Genomic DNA, 14,155 nt, shown 5'->3' with positions numbered 1-14,155 from the left:
CTGTATTAAAGTCTATGAGTTATGAGGGGAGTTAGTGATTCTCTATTAACGTCTATGTGTGATGAAGTGAGTAAGTGATTCTGTAATAAAGTCTATATGTGATGTGGGGAGTAAGTGATTCTGTATTAAAGTCTATGTGTGATGAAGGGAATATGGGATTCTGTCTGTATTAAAGTCTATGTGTGATGTGGGGAGTAAGTGACTCTGTATTAAAGTCTATGTGTGATGATGGAGTAAATGATTCTGGATTAAAGTCTATATGTGATGAAGGGAGTAAGTGATTCTGTATTAAAGTCTATGTGTGATGAAAGGAGTAAGTGATTCTGTCTGTATTGAAGTCTCTCTGCCTTTATTCCTGATGAAGGGCTTTTGCCCAAAACGCCAATTTTGGTGCTCCTCGGATGCTGCCTGAACTGTTGTGCTCTTCCAGCACCACTAATCCAAAATCTGGTTTCCAGCCTCTGCAGTCATTGTTTTTACCTAGTTGATTTTAACCCGACTGCAAATCCTCTTGCAAGGATGCCTGCCTTGAAGAGGTTTTCCTCCTCTCTCTACAAGACGCAATGGTACATTCTCCCCACCCCCACCCTCGTCCAGCTTATCTCTCCACGCTTCAGGCTCGCTGCCTTTATTCCTGATGAAGGGCTTTCGCCAGAAACGTCAGTTTTGCTGCTCCTCAGATGCTGCTTTAAATGATGTGTCTTCCGGTATCACTAATCCAAAAAATGATGAGGGGAGTAAGTGATTCTGCATGAAAGTCTATGTGTGATGAAGGAGTAAGTGATTCTCTATGAAAGTCTATGTGTGTGAAGGAGTAAGTGATTCTCTATGAAAGTCTATGTGTGATGAAGGAGTAAGTGATTCTCTATGAAAGTCTATGTGTGATGAAGGAGTAAGTGATTCTCTATGAAAGTCTATGTGTGATGAAGGAGTAAGTGATTCTCTATGAAAGTCTATGTGTGATGAAGGAGTAAGTGATTCTCTATGAAAGTCTATGTGTGATGAAGGAGTAAGTGATTCTCTATGAAAGTCTATGTGTGATGAAGGGGTAAGTGATTCTGTATTAAAGTCTATATGTGATGCAGGGAGTAAGTAATTCTGTCTTTATTAAAAGCCGAATTGTTATGATTCTGTATTAAAGTCTATATGTGATGAAGGAGTAAGTGATTCTATATTAAACTCTATGTGTGATAAAGGAGTAAGTGATTCTGTATTAAAGTCTATGAGTGATGAAGGGAATGAGTGATTCTATATGAAAGTCTATGTGTGATGAAGGGATTAAGTGATTCTATATTGAACTCTATGTGTGATGAAGGAGTAAATGATTCTGTATTAAAATCTATGTGTGAAGTCGGGAGTAAGTGATTCTTTATTAATGTCTACATGTGATGAAGGGAGTAAGTGATTCTGTATTAAAGTCTATATGTGATGTAGGGAGAATGCGATTCTGTATTAAAGACTATGTGTGATGAGGGCAGTTAGTGAATCTATTTTGAATCTATGTGTGATGAAGGGAGTAAGTGATTCTGTGTAAAAGTCTATGTGTGATGAAGGAGTAAATGATTCTGTATTGAAGTCTATATGTGATGCAGGAAGTAAGTAATTTTGTCTGTATTAAAGGCGTAGGTGTGATGATTCTGTATTAAAGTCTATATGTGATGAAGGAGTAAGTGATTCGATATTAAAGTCGATGTGTGATGAAGGGAGTAAGTGATTCTGTATTAAAGTCTATATGTGATGTAGGGAGAATGCGATTCTGTATTAAAGACTATGTGTGATGAGGGCAGTTAGTGATTCTGTGTAAAAGTCTATGTGTGATGAAGGGAACGAGTGATTCTATATTAAAGTCTATGTGTGATGAAGGGGAGTAAGTGATTCTGTATTAAAGTCTATATGTGATGAAGGGAGTAAGTGATTCTGTTGATATTAAAGTCTATATGTGATGAAGGAGTAAGTGATTCTATATTAAAGTCTATGTGTGATGAAGGGAGTAAGTGATTCTGTATTAGAGTCTATGTGTGATGAAGGAGTAAGTGATTCTGTATTAAAGTCTATATGTGATGAAGGGAGTAAGTGATTCTGTTGATATTAAAGTCTATATGTGATGAAGGAGTAAGTGATTCTATATTAAAGTCTATGTGTGATGAAGGGAATGAGTGATTCTATATTAAAGTCTATGTGTGATGAAGGGGAGTAAGTGATTCTGTATTAAAGTCTATGTGTGATGAAGGAGTAAATGATTCTGTGTTAAAATCTATGTGTGAAGTCGGGAGTAAGTGATTCTGTATTAAAGTCTATGTGTGATGAAGGGAGGAAGTGATTCTGTATTAAAGTCAATGTGTGATGAGGGGAGTAAGTGATTCTGTATTAAAGTCTATGTGTGATGAGGGGAGTAAGTGATTCTGTATTAAAGTGTATATGTGATGAAGGAGTACGTGATTCTATATTAAAATCTATGTGTGATGAAGGGAGTAAGTGATTCTGTATTAAAGTGTATGTGTGATGAAGGAGTACGTGATTCTATATTAAAATCTATGTGTGATGAAGGGAGTAAGTGATTCTGTGTAAAAGTCTATATGTGAGGAAGGGAGTAAGTGATTCTGTCTGGATTAAAGTCTATATGTGATGATGGGAGTAAGTGATTCTGTATTAAAGACTATGTGTGATGAAGGAGTAAATGATTCTGTATTAACGCCTATGTGTGATGAAGGGAGTAAGTGATTCTGTCTGTATTAAAGTCTTTCTGCCTTTATTCCTGATGAAGGGCTTTTGCCCGAAACGCCAATTTTGGTGCTCCTCGGATGCTGCCTGAACTGTTGTGCTCTTCCAGCACCACTAATCCAAAATCTGGTTTCCAGCCTCTGCAGTCAATGTTTTTACCTACTTGATTTTAACCCGACTGCAAATCCTCTTGCAAGGACGCCTGCCTTGAAGAGGTTTTCCACCTCTCTCTACAAGACGCAATGGTACATTCTCCCCACCCCCACCCTCGTCCAGCTTGTCTCTCCATGCTTCAGGCTCTCTGCCTTTATTCCTGATGAAGGGCTTTCGCCAGAAACGTCAATTTTGCTACTCCTCGGATGCTGCTTTAAATGATGTGTCTTCCGGCATCACTAATCCAAAAAATGATGAGGGGAGTAAGTGATTCTGCATGAAAGTCTATGTGTGATGAAGGAGTAAGTGATTCTCTATGAAAGTCTATGTGTGATGAAGGAGTAAGTGATTCTGTATTAAAGTCTATATGTGATGCAGGGAGTAAGTAATTCTGTCTGTATTAAAAGCGTAGGTGTGATGATTCTGTATTAAAGTCGATATGTGATAAAGGAGTAAGTGATTCTATATTAAACTCTCTGTGTGATAAAGGAGTAAGTGATTCTGTATTAAAGTCTGTGAGTGATGAAGTGAATGAGTGATTCTATACGAAAGTCTATGTGTGATGAAGGAGTAAAGGATTCTGTATTAAAATCTATGTGTGAAGTAGGGAGTAAGTGATTCTGTATTAAAGTCTATGTGTGATGAGGGCAGTTAGTGATTCTGTATTAAAGTCTATATGTGATGAAGGGAGTAAGTGATTCTCTACAGTGTGTTTTGGTTTTGGTCTCAGATCACTGCCTGCGTAGTCACCTTTGCAGTTGTTTTTACGTATTTATCAACTGCAAAGTCAGGTCGAACCTCCACGTGGTTCCCCCTGGTAACGACCGAAACGAGGAGGCTCTGGACGGTGGCGATTTTAAGCTGTTTGTTGGTGTCTTAGTCGCGTTTTATCAGCGTTTTACCATTGTTTTATCTTTGGTTTTACCTGATTTTACTTATACTTTTACGCCACAGGCGGTTTTATCGTTTTACCGTTGTCTGAGCGTTACTCGGATTAGGCCGGCTAATACGACCTGTTCCTGTGAAAGATACGAGACGGCTGTTGACCTTTTCGGTCTGCGAGAAACAAATTTGGTTGAGGCGTGTATGGCCGATTCCAGAATATCCGGTTGGGTGGGAGACCGGGTAAACAACCGCCCCGCACGGTGGCTATTGGCGGCTCCGTGTGCAAAATGTGCTAGCCAAAACCGAACTAGACAATCCGTCTCAACCCAAACACAGACGGATGAGACCTTAAGAATTATTCCGGCTAGGCTATCCTCGGGCAGGCACGGGGAAGCCGTAAAAATAGTCCAGAATAATCAGGACAATATTCGAGTGGTAGGATTGATAGAGAAGGCCCCTCTTCAATCAGGTCCATTTAATAGCCGGACTGTTTTTAACTAGAATTTTAAAGGGCCTTTTGATTTTAGTCGAAGCGGAGTCGTAGAGAGACAAGATGAGGGAGACAAGGAAAAGATTATTCACCCATTAATTAGAGAAACCGATAAATTGGAAATTTTCATTAATTACCTTATAGAGAACTTTAAGTGTAGTTATTGTAAGAATATCTACAATACTACTGGGTTATTTAGAAACCATCTTAAAGTATGTCGAGGGATTAAGTCGGTCAGGGTAAGGTGTAATAAATGCAAATGGGAGGGTAGTTATCAGGCAGTAGCGTGCCATTATCCTAAATGTAGTAGAGGGGAGGTTGAGAGTGTAGGAACGAGTAATATTAATAATAAGGGTCAGGAAGAAGAGGTAGAGAATCTTTATCACTGTGAGCTTTGCCCATCGAAATTCAAAACGGCTAGAGGTCTGGGGCAGCACGAAAGGCATGTGCACCCGAGTCTAAGAAATGAGAAAAGGAAAAGGGGTAATGTAGAACGGAAGGAAAAGTTAGATAATAAGGGAGGTAATAGAAGAGGGGTGTGGTCCAGTGAGGAAATTGAAATGCTGCAAAGATTGGAAGCGGAACTTGTTGGCTGTAAGAATATAAACAAAATGATTGCGGATAGGATGGGGTCCAAGACTGCCAAACAAATTTCGGATAAGAGGCGATTGATAAATAAAAAGAAATCTAGCAAGAAGGATTTAAATTTGGAGGAGTTCCCTGACGACAGTGATGAAGGAGAAGGAGAGGACAAGAATAGAAGTGAAAATGAAGTACTGTCCGATAGTGGAAGAGGGGAAGGTAAAAATCAGGACATTACGAAAATTAGAGAATGTCCAGGTGGCTCAGTTATAGATCTGATAAAGATAATGGAAGAAGATTTGAAAACAAGTAAGAAAGGTGGTAAAGAGTTAGATAGTATTATGGATGAGGTAGTGGGTAAGCTAGTTAAGAGAAAGGAAAAGGAAAGGAAGAAGAACAATGATAGAACTAATGTTACAGAAAAGGATAATGGTCGAAGGAAATTTAAAAAGGTGAATAATGCTTCACGAAGATATAGTACAAAGAAAGGTAAATTTAAAGAAGCACAAGTTTTATATAAAAATAAGAGACAGTACTTGGCAAGAACCCTTATGGGAGCCCCCGTTAATAGTAAATGCCCCCTAAGTGAAAAGGATTTAGAGGTGTATTTTAAGGAGAAATTAACGACTATTAATGATAAGAATAATTTGAGGGGCTTTGCCAAGTACAATAAATTAGGAGAGAAATCCCTGGAGAGTGCCCTAACGGGTCCGGTGGCAGTGGAAGAAGTCGTTCAGGCCTTAAGGGCGATGGATGTAAACACCGCCACAGGACCCGACGGGGCAACTTTGAGGGAGATTATTAATATTTTTAACAAAGACAACTTGTTACTGCCTAGGCTATATAGTATTTGGATACGTAGTGGTAGGATCCCAACAAGGCTAAAAATGAGTAGAACAGTTTTAATCCCAAAAACGAGCAGTGAAGATAAACTTCGAGATATAAATAATTGGAGGCTAATTACCATTGACCCAATCCTGCTCAGATTATTTACTAAAATCGTCGCGGGTCGATTCAGCAAGGCAATAAACTTGAATAAAAGACAGAAAGGCTTTATGTCGGGTATCTCAGGATGCGAAGAGAACATTAAGATCCGAGAGAATATCATGAAAGGTGCAAAAAAGAGAAAGAGAGATCTAGCGGTAGTATTCATAGACTTTGCAAAGGCGTTCGATACTATAGGACATAAACTAATTATTACCGCTTTAAAAAGACTTCATCTGCCAGCATTATTTATCAAATTAATAACAGATTTATATAATAATAATTCTACCCAAGTAGAGGGCTCAAAATGTAAAACTGGGAATATTCCCATTTTGAGGGGAGTAAAACAAGGTGACGCGTTGTCACCTATTTTATTCAACATAGTAATGGACCCCCTACTATGCACAATAGAGGAAAAGCAAAACGGTATCTTCTTAGGGGAAGATGGGAAGAGCGGTCATTGTGCGACGCTGGCGTTCGCAGATGACATTGCTCTACTCAGTCAAACATATGAGGGGATGTGGTGCAATCTAAAATTGGTAGAGAAATTCTGCAATAATACCGGTATGGAAATTAATATTAACAAAACTACGGGCTTTTATCTTACCCATAAAAACAAAACCTTTGTATACAACAATGTAGTAAAATGGAATATTAATGGTGGGGAGATTCAATTTATAGAACCTGGCACGACTGATAAATATCTGGGGGCCAAAATTGACCCATGGGTAGGAATCAGTAGTGTGGAGTGGGAGAACCAACTAGAGATATGGATAAAGAGTTTGAAGAGCTCACCTTTAAAACCTGGCCAGAAATTTGAAATTTTAAAAACGTATTTTATCCCAAGAATGTACTTTTATCTAATTTTATCGGAAGTCTCTTCTAATCATCTTAATAAACTAGATAATATTATTAAAAATGCGGCGAAGGAAATTTTACATCTGCCTCAATCGATTACGGATGGGGTGCTATATGCAAAAGCCCGTGACGGTGGCCTGTCATTAAATCGATTGACAGTATTCATACCAATTTCGATCATGAGGAAGTATGGTACACAGCAGAACTCAACAGATGAAATACTACATGCCTCATTTCACTTTGAGGGTAGTAGTTTGAAGGAAAGAATGCAGAAGATGAGCAACTTAAAAGCTTTGAAGAATGTTTGGAACCCAGGATCGATTGTCGGAGATACTATGACGGAACAAGAGGATGAGTTGGAGGAATTGGTTAGTTTGAATTATGCAAATTGGAGGACAGTTGAAGTACAGAGATGGATGGCCCTCCCCTGCCAAGGAGCGGGCGTACATTATTATAACAACGATAGTATCTCGAATAATTGGTTGAAGAGAATGGATCATATGAAAACGTCGAAAGTGATTAATTCATTGCTTTTACGAAGAAACTTATTTCCAACAAGAGCGATGTTAGCGTATGGCAGGCCATTCAGCGTGAAGAATTGTTGTAGATGTAAGGATTCCTCAGAAACTGTCGCACATATCTCCGGATGGTGCCCTTTTGTTAAAAATATGAGGATAAAAAGGCATAACAGAATAAGTGAGGAACTAGTGAAATATATTAAGAAATATGGGTGGACAATCTATATCGAACCCAGGAACAAAGATGAGGACGGGAAACTCTGGATACCGGACCTCATTGTAACGAAAGAACAGCAGATAATCATTATTGATGTGACAGTTAGGTCCGATTTTCAAATAAACTCCCTCGAAGAGGCATGGGAGGAGAAGACAAACAAATACAAACATCTTGAGAATGAACCTTACAGGTAGAGGAAAGTTATCCTTCTATGGGTTTGTGATGGGAGCCCGAGGGAAATGGCACTCTAAAAACTCAGAGTTGATGAAGACTCTCGGGATTGAGAAGTAGTAATCCTTCGCCCAGAACATTACCAACTTAACCTTATCTTTAACCCTTGAACTCTTACGAATTTTTATGGACTTGTAACAACTCCGTTCGACTTGTGATGCTAGACTTTTCTAGATTTTAAGATATTTTAAATTTATTAGTTTTAAATAGTTTTAGTGATTTTAAACAGGTCGATTTGCTAATTTTAAGTTTTCGGGTTTTATTAATAAAGATACTGTGTTTTAGGTCACATAAGTTAATTGGTGGAGGGTAAGTTGGTGTAAATTAAATAAAGAGCACGCTACAATCAACAAATGATGAGGGAATACCTAGTCGAAATGGTTGATAGCCCTCTCTCATTTTGTCCCTCGCTGAGGATTCTGCTTCACAATGGTATTTTAAATCTTTTTATTGTTTTACCGTCCCCATTTTAGATCTTCTGGCTGTGGTTTCGCTGGATAGGGGTTTTCATTCTGTCGACGAGCGACTTTTAAAACTCGAAATGGACACGATCGATCATGAATGGTGAGTGCAAATAAAAAGTCTGAATGTGATGAAGGGAGTAAGTGATTCTGTATTGAAGTCTATATGTGATGCAGGGAGGAAGTAATTTTGTCTGTATTAAAAGCCTAGGTGTGATGATTCTGTATTAAAGTCTATATGTGATGAAGGAGTAAGTGATTCTATATTAAAGTCTATGTGTGATGAAGGGAGTAAGTGATTCTATATTGAAGTCTATGTGTGATGAAGGAGTACATGATTCTGTATTAAAATCTATGTGTGATGAAGGGAGGAAGTGATCCTGTATTAACGTCTATGTGTGATGAAAGCAGTTAGTGATTCTGTATTAAAGTCTATGTGTGATGAAGGGAGTATGTGATTCTGTCTGTATTAAAGTCTAGGTGATGGAGGGAGTAAGTGATTCTGTCTGTATTAAAGTCTTTCTGCCTTTATTCCTGATGAAGGGCTTTTGCCCAAAACGCCAATTTTGGTGCTCCTCGGATGCTGCCTGAACTGTTGTGCTCTTCCAGCACCACTAATCCAAAATCTGGTTTCCAGCCTCTGCAGTCAATGTTTTTACCTAGTTGATTTTAACCCGACTGCAAATCCTGTTGCAAGGATGCCTGCCTTGAAGAGGTTTTCCTCCTCTCTCTACAAGACGCAATGGTACATTCTCCCCACCCCCACCCTTGTCCAGCTTATCTCTCCACGCTTCAGGCTCTCTGCCTTTATTCCTGATGAAGGGCTTTCGCCAGAAACGTCAATTTTGCTGCTCCTCGGATGCTGCCTTAACTGATGTGTCTTCCAGCATCACTAATCCAAAAAATGATGAAGGGAGTAAGTGATTCTATATTGAAGTCTATGTGTGATGAAGGAGTAAAGGATTCTGTATTAAAATCTATGTGTGAAGTAGGGAGTAAGTGATTCAGTATTAATGTCTACATGTGATGAAGGGAGATAGTGATTCTGCATTAAAGTCTATGTGTGATGAGGGCAGTTAGTGATTCTGTATTAAAGTCTATGTGTGATGAGGGCAGTTAGTGATTCTGTATTAAAGTCTATATGTGATGAAGGAGTAAGTGATTCTGTATTAAAGTCTATGTGTGATGAAGGGAGTATGTGATTCTGTCTGTATTAAAGTCCAGGTGATGGAGGGAGTAAGTGATTCTGTATTCAAATCTATGTGTGATGAAGGGAGTAAGTGATTCTGTATTAAGGCCTATGTGTGATGAAGGAGTAAGTGATTCTGTCAGTGTTAACGTCTATATGTGATGAAGGGAGAATGTGATTCTGTATTAAAAACTATGTGTGATGAAAGGAGTAAGTGACTCTATATTAAAGTCTATATGTGATGAAGGGAGTAAGTGATTCTGTCTGTATTAAGGTCTCTCTGCCTTTATTCCGATGAAGGCCTTTTGCCCGAAACGCCAATTTTGCCTCTCCTCGGATGCTGCCTGAACTGCTGTGCCCTTCCAGCACCACTCATCTAAAATCTGGTTTCCAGCATCTGCAGTCATTGTTTTTACCTAGTTGATTTTAACCCGACTGCAAATCCTCTTGCAAGGATGCCTGCCTTGATGAAGTTTTCCTCCTCTCTCTACAAGACTCAATGCTACTTACTCCCCAACCCCACCCTCCTCCAGCTTATCTCTCCACACTTCAGGCTCTCTGCCTTTATTCCTGATGAAGGGCTTTGCCCAAAACGTCAATTTTGCTGCTTTTCGGATGCTGCCTGAACTGCTGGGCTCTTCCGGCATCACTAATCCAAAAAATGATGAGAGGAGTAAGTGATTCTGTATTAAAGTCTATGTGTGATGAAGGGGAGTAAGTGATTCTGTATTAAAGTCTATATGTGATGAAGGGAGTAAGTGATTCTGTATTAAAGTTGATGTGTGATGAAGGGAGTAAGTGATTCTGTATTAAAGTGTATGTGTGATGAAGGGGAGTAAGTGACTCTGTATTAAAGTCTGTGTGTGATGAAGGGAGTAAGTGATTCTGTATTAAAGTGTATGTGTGATGAAGGGAGTAAGTGACTCTGTATTAAAGTGTATGTGTGATGAAGGGAGTAAGTGACTCTGTATTAAAGTCTATGTGTGATGAAGGAGTAAGTGATTCTGTATTAAAGTGTATGTGTGATGAAGGGAGTAAGTGACTCTGTATTAAAGTCTATGTGTGATGAAGGAGTAAGTGATTCTGTATTAAAGTGTATGTGTGATGAAGGGAGTAAGTGACTCTGTATTAAAGTCTATGTGTGATGAAGGGAGTAAGTGACTCTGTATTAAAGTCTACGTGTGTGATGAAGGGAGTAAGTGATTCTGTATTAAAGTGTATGTGTGATGAAGGGGAGTAAGTGACTCTGTATTAAAGTCTGTGTGTGATGAAGGGAGTAAGTGACTCTGTATTAAAGTCTGTGTGTGATGAAGGGAGTAAGTGACTCTGTATTAAAGTGTATGTGTGATGAAGGGGTAAGTGACTCTGTATTAAAGTCTATGTGTGATGAAGGGGAGTAAGTGATTCTGTATTAAAGTGTATGTGTGATGAAGGGAGTAAGTGACTCTGTATTAAAGTGTATGTGTGATGAAGGGGAGTAAGTGATTCTGTATTAAAGTGTATGTGTGATGAAGGGGAGTAAGTGATTCTGTATTAAAGTGTATGTGTGATGAAGGGAGTAAGTGACTCTGTATTAAAGTGTATGTGTGATGAAGGGGAGTAAGTGATTCTGTATTAAAGTGTATGTGTGATGAAGGGGAGTAAGTGATTCTGTATTAAAGTGTATGTGTGATGAAGGGAGTAAGTGATTCTGTATTAAAGTGTATGTGTGATGAAGGGGAGTAAGTGATTCTGTATTAAAGTGTATGTGTGATGAAGGGAGTAAGTGACTCTGTATTAAAGTGTATGTGTGATGAAGGGGAGTAAGTGATTCTGTATTAAAGTGTATGTGTGATGAAGGGGAGTAAGTGATTCTGTATTAAAGTGTATGTGTGATGAAGGGGAGTAAGTGATTCTGTATTAAAGTGTATGTGTGATGAAGGGGAGTAAGTGACTCTGTATTAAAGTGTATGTGTGATGAAGGGGAGTAAGTGACTCTGTATTAAAGTGTATGTGTGATGAAGGGAGTAAGTGACTCTGTATTAAAGTGTATGTGTGATGAAGGGAGTAAGTGACTCTGTATTAAAGTGTATGTGTGATGAAGGGGAGTAAGTGACTCTGTATTAAAGTGTATGTGTGATGAAGGGGAGTAAGTGACTCTGTATTAAAGTGTATGTGTGATGAAGGGGAGTAAGTGACTGTATTAAAGTGTATGTGTGATGAAGGGGAGTAAGTGACTCTGTATTAAAGTGTATGTGTGATGAAGGGAGTAAGTGACTCTGTATTAAAGTGTATGTGTGATGAAGGGGAGTAAGTGACTCTGTATTAAAGTGTATGTGTGATGAAGGGGAGTAAGTGATTCTGTATTAAAGTGTATGTGTGATGAAGGGGAGTAAGTGATTCTGTATTAAAGTGTATGTGTGATGAAGGGGAGTAAGTGACTGTATTAAAGTGTATGTGTGATGAAGGGGAGTAAGTGACTCTGTATTAAAGTCTATGTGTGATGAAGGGAGTAAGTGACTCTGTATTAAAGTGTATGTGTGATGAAGGGAGTAAGTGATTCTGTATTAAAGTGTATGTGTGATGAAGGGGAGTAAGTGATTCTGTATTAAAGTGTATGTGTGATGAAGGGAGTAAGTGACTCTGTATTAAAGTCTGTGTGTGATGAAGGGAGTAAGTGACTCTGTATTAAAGTGTATGTGTGATGAAGGGAGTAAGTGATTCTGTATTAAAGTGTATGTGTGATGAAGGGAGTAAGTGACTCTGTATTAAAGTGTATGTGTGATGAAGGGAGTAAGTGATTCTGTATTAAAGTCTGTGTGTGATGAAGGGGAGTAAGTGACTCTGTATTAAAGTCTGTGTGTGATGAAGGGAGTAAGTGATTCTGTATTAAAGTGTATATGTGATGAAGGGGAGTAAGTGACTCTGTATTAAAGTCTGTGTGTGATGAAGGGAGTAAGTGATTCTGTATTAAAGTGTATGTGTGATGAAGGGAGTAAGTGACTCTGTATTAAAGTCTGTGTGTGATGAAGGGAGTAAGTGACGCTGTATTAAAGTGTATGTGTGATGAAGGGGAGTAAGTGACTCTGTATTAAAGTCTATGTGTGATGAAGGGGAGTAAGTGACTCTGTATTAAAGTGTATGTGTGATGAAGGGGAGTAAGTGACTCTGTATTAAAGTCTATGTGTGATGAAGGGGTAAGTGATTCTGTATTAAAGTCTATGTGTGATGAAGGGGAGTAAGTGATTCTGTATTAAAGTCTATGTGTGATGAAGGGGAGTAAGTGACTCTGTATTAAAGTCTATGTGTGATGAAGGGGAGTAAGTGACTCTGTATTAAAGTGTATGTGTGATGAAGGGGAGTAAGTGATTCTGTATTAAAGTGTATGTGTGATGAAGGGGAGTAAGTGACTCTGTATTAAAGTGTATGTGTGATGAAGGAGTAAGTGACTCTGTATTAAAGTGTATGTGTGATGAAGGGGAGTAAGTGACTCTATTAAAGTGTATGTGTGATGAAGGGGAGTAAGTGATTCTGTATTAAAGTGTATGTGTGATGAAGGAGTAAGTGACTCTGTATTAAAGTGTATGTGTGATGAAGGGGAGTAAGTGATTCTGTATTAAAGTGTATGTGTGATGAAGGGGAGTAAGTGATTCTGTATTAAAGTGTATGTGTGATGAAGGGGAGTAAGTGACTCTGTATTAAAGTCTGTGTGTGATGAAGGGAGTAAGTGACTCTGTATTAAAGTGTATGTGTGATGAAGGGAGTAAGTGACTCTGTATTAAAGTCTGTGTGTGATGAAGGGGAGTAAGTGACTCTGTATTAAAGTGTATGTGTGATGAAGGGAGTAAGTGACTCTGTATTAAAGTCTGTGTGTGATGAAGGGGAGTAAGTGACTCTGTATTAAAGTGTCTGTGTGATGAAGGGGAGTAAGTGACTCTGTATTAAAGTCTGTGTGTGATGAAGGGAGTAAGTGACTCTGTATTAAAGTGTATGTGTGATGAAGGGAGTAAGTGACTCTGTATTAAAGTCTGTGTGTGATGAAGGGGAGTAAGTGACTCTGTATTAAAGTGTATGTGTGATGAAGGGAGTAAGTGACTCTGTATTAAAGTGTATGTGTGATGAAGGGGAGTAAGTGACTCTGTATTAAAGTGTATGTGTGATGAAGGGAGTAAGTGACTCTGTATTAAAGTCTATGTGTGATGAAGGGAGTAAATGATTCTGTATTAAAGTCTGTGTGTGATGAAGGGGAGTAAGTGACTCTGTATTAAAGTGTATGTGTGATGAAGGGAGTAAGTGACTCTGTATTAAAGTGTATGTGTGATGAAGGGGAGTAAGTGACTCTGTATTAAAGTGTATGTGTGATGAAGGGAGTAAGTGACTCTGTATTAAAGTCTATGTGTGATGAAGGGGAGTAAGTGACTCTGTATTAAAGTCTGTGTGTGATGAAGGGGAGTAAGTGATTCTGTATTAAAGTGTATGTGTGATGAAGGGGAGTAAGTGATTCTGTATTAAAGTGTATGTGTGATGAAGGGGAGTAAGTGACTCTGTATTAAAGTGTATGTGTGATGAAGGGGAGTAAGTGACTCTGTATTAAAGTGTATGTGTGATGAAGGGGAGTAAGTGACTCTGTATTAAAGTGTATGTGTGATGAAGGGAGTAAGTGACTCTGTATTAAAGTCTATGTGTGATGAAGGGGAGTAAGTGACTCTGTATTAAAGTCTGTGTGTGATGAAGGGGAGTAAGTGATTCTGTATTAAAGTGTATGTGTGATGAAGGGGAGTAAGTGACTCTGTATTAAAGTGTATGTGTGATGAAGGGAGTAAGTGACTCTGTATTAAAGTGTATGTGTGATGAAGGGGAGTAAGTGACTCTGTATTAAAGTGTATG

The sequence above is a fragment of the Chiloscyllium punctatum genome, chromosome 3 (assembly GCF_047496795.1).
Source record: "Chiloscyllium punctatum isolate Juve2018m chromosome 3, sChiPun1.3, whole genome shotgun sequence".
In the NCBI taxonomy this organism is placed as follows: Eukaryota; Metazoa; Chordata; class Chondrichthyes; order Orectolobiformes; family Hemiscylliidae; genus Chiloscyllium; species Chiloscyllium punctatum.
This window is presented reverse-complemented; position numbering follows the sequence as displayed.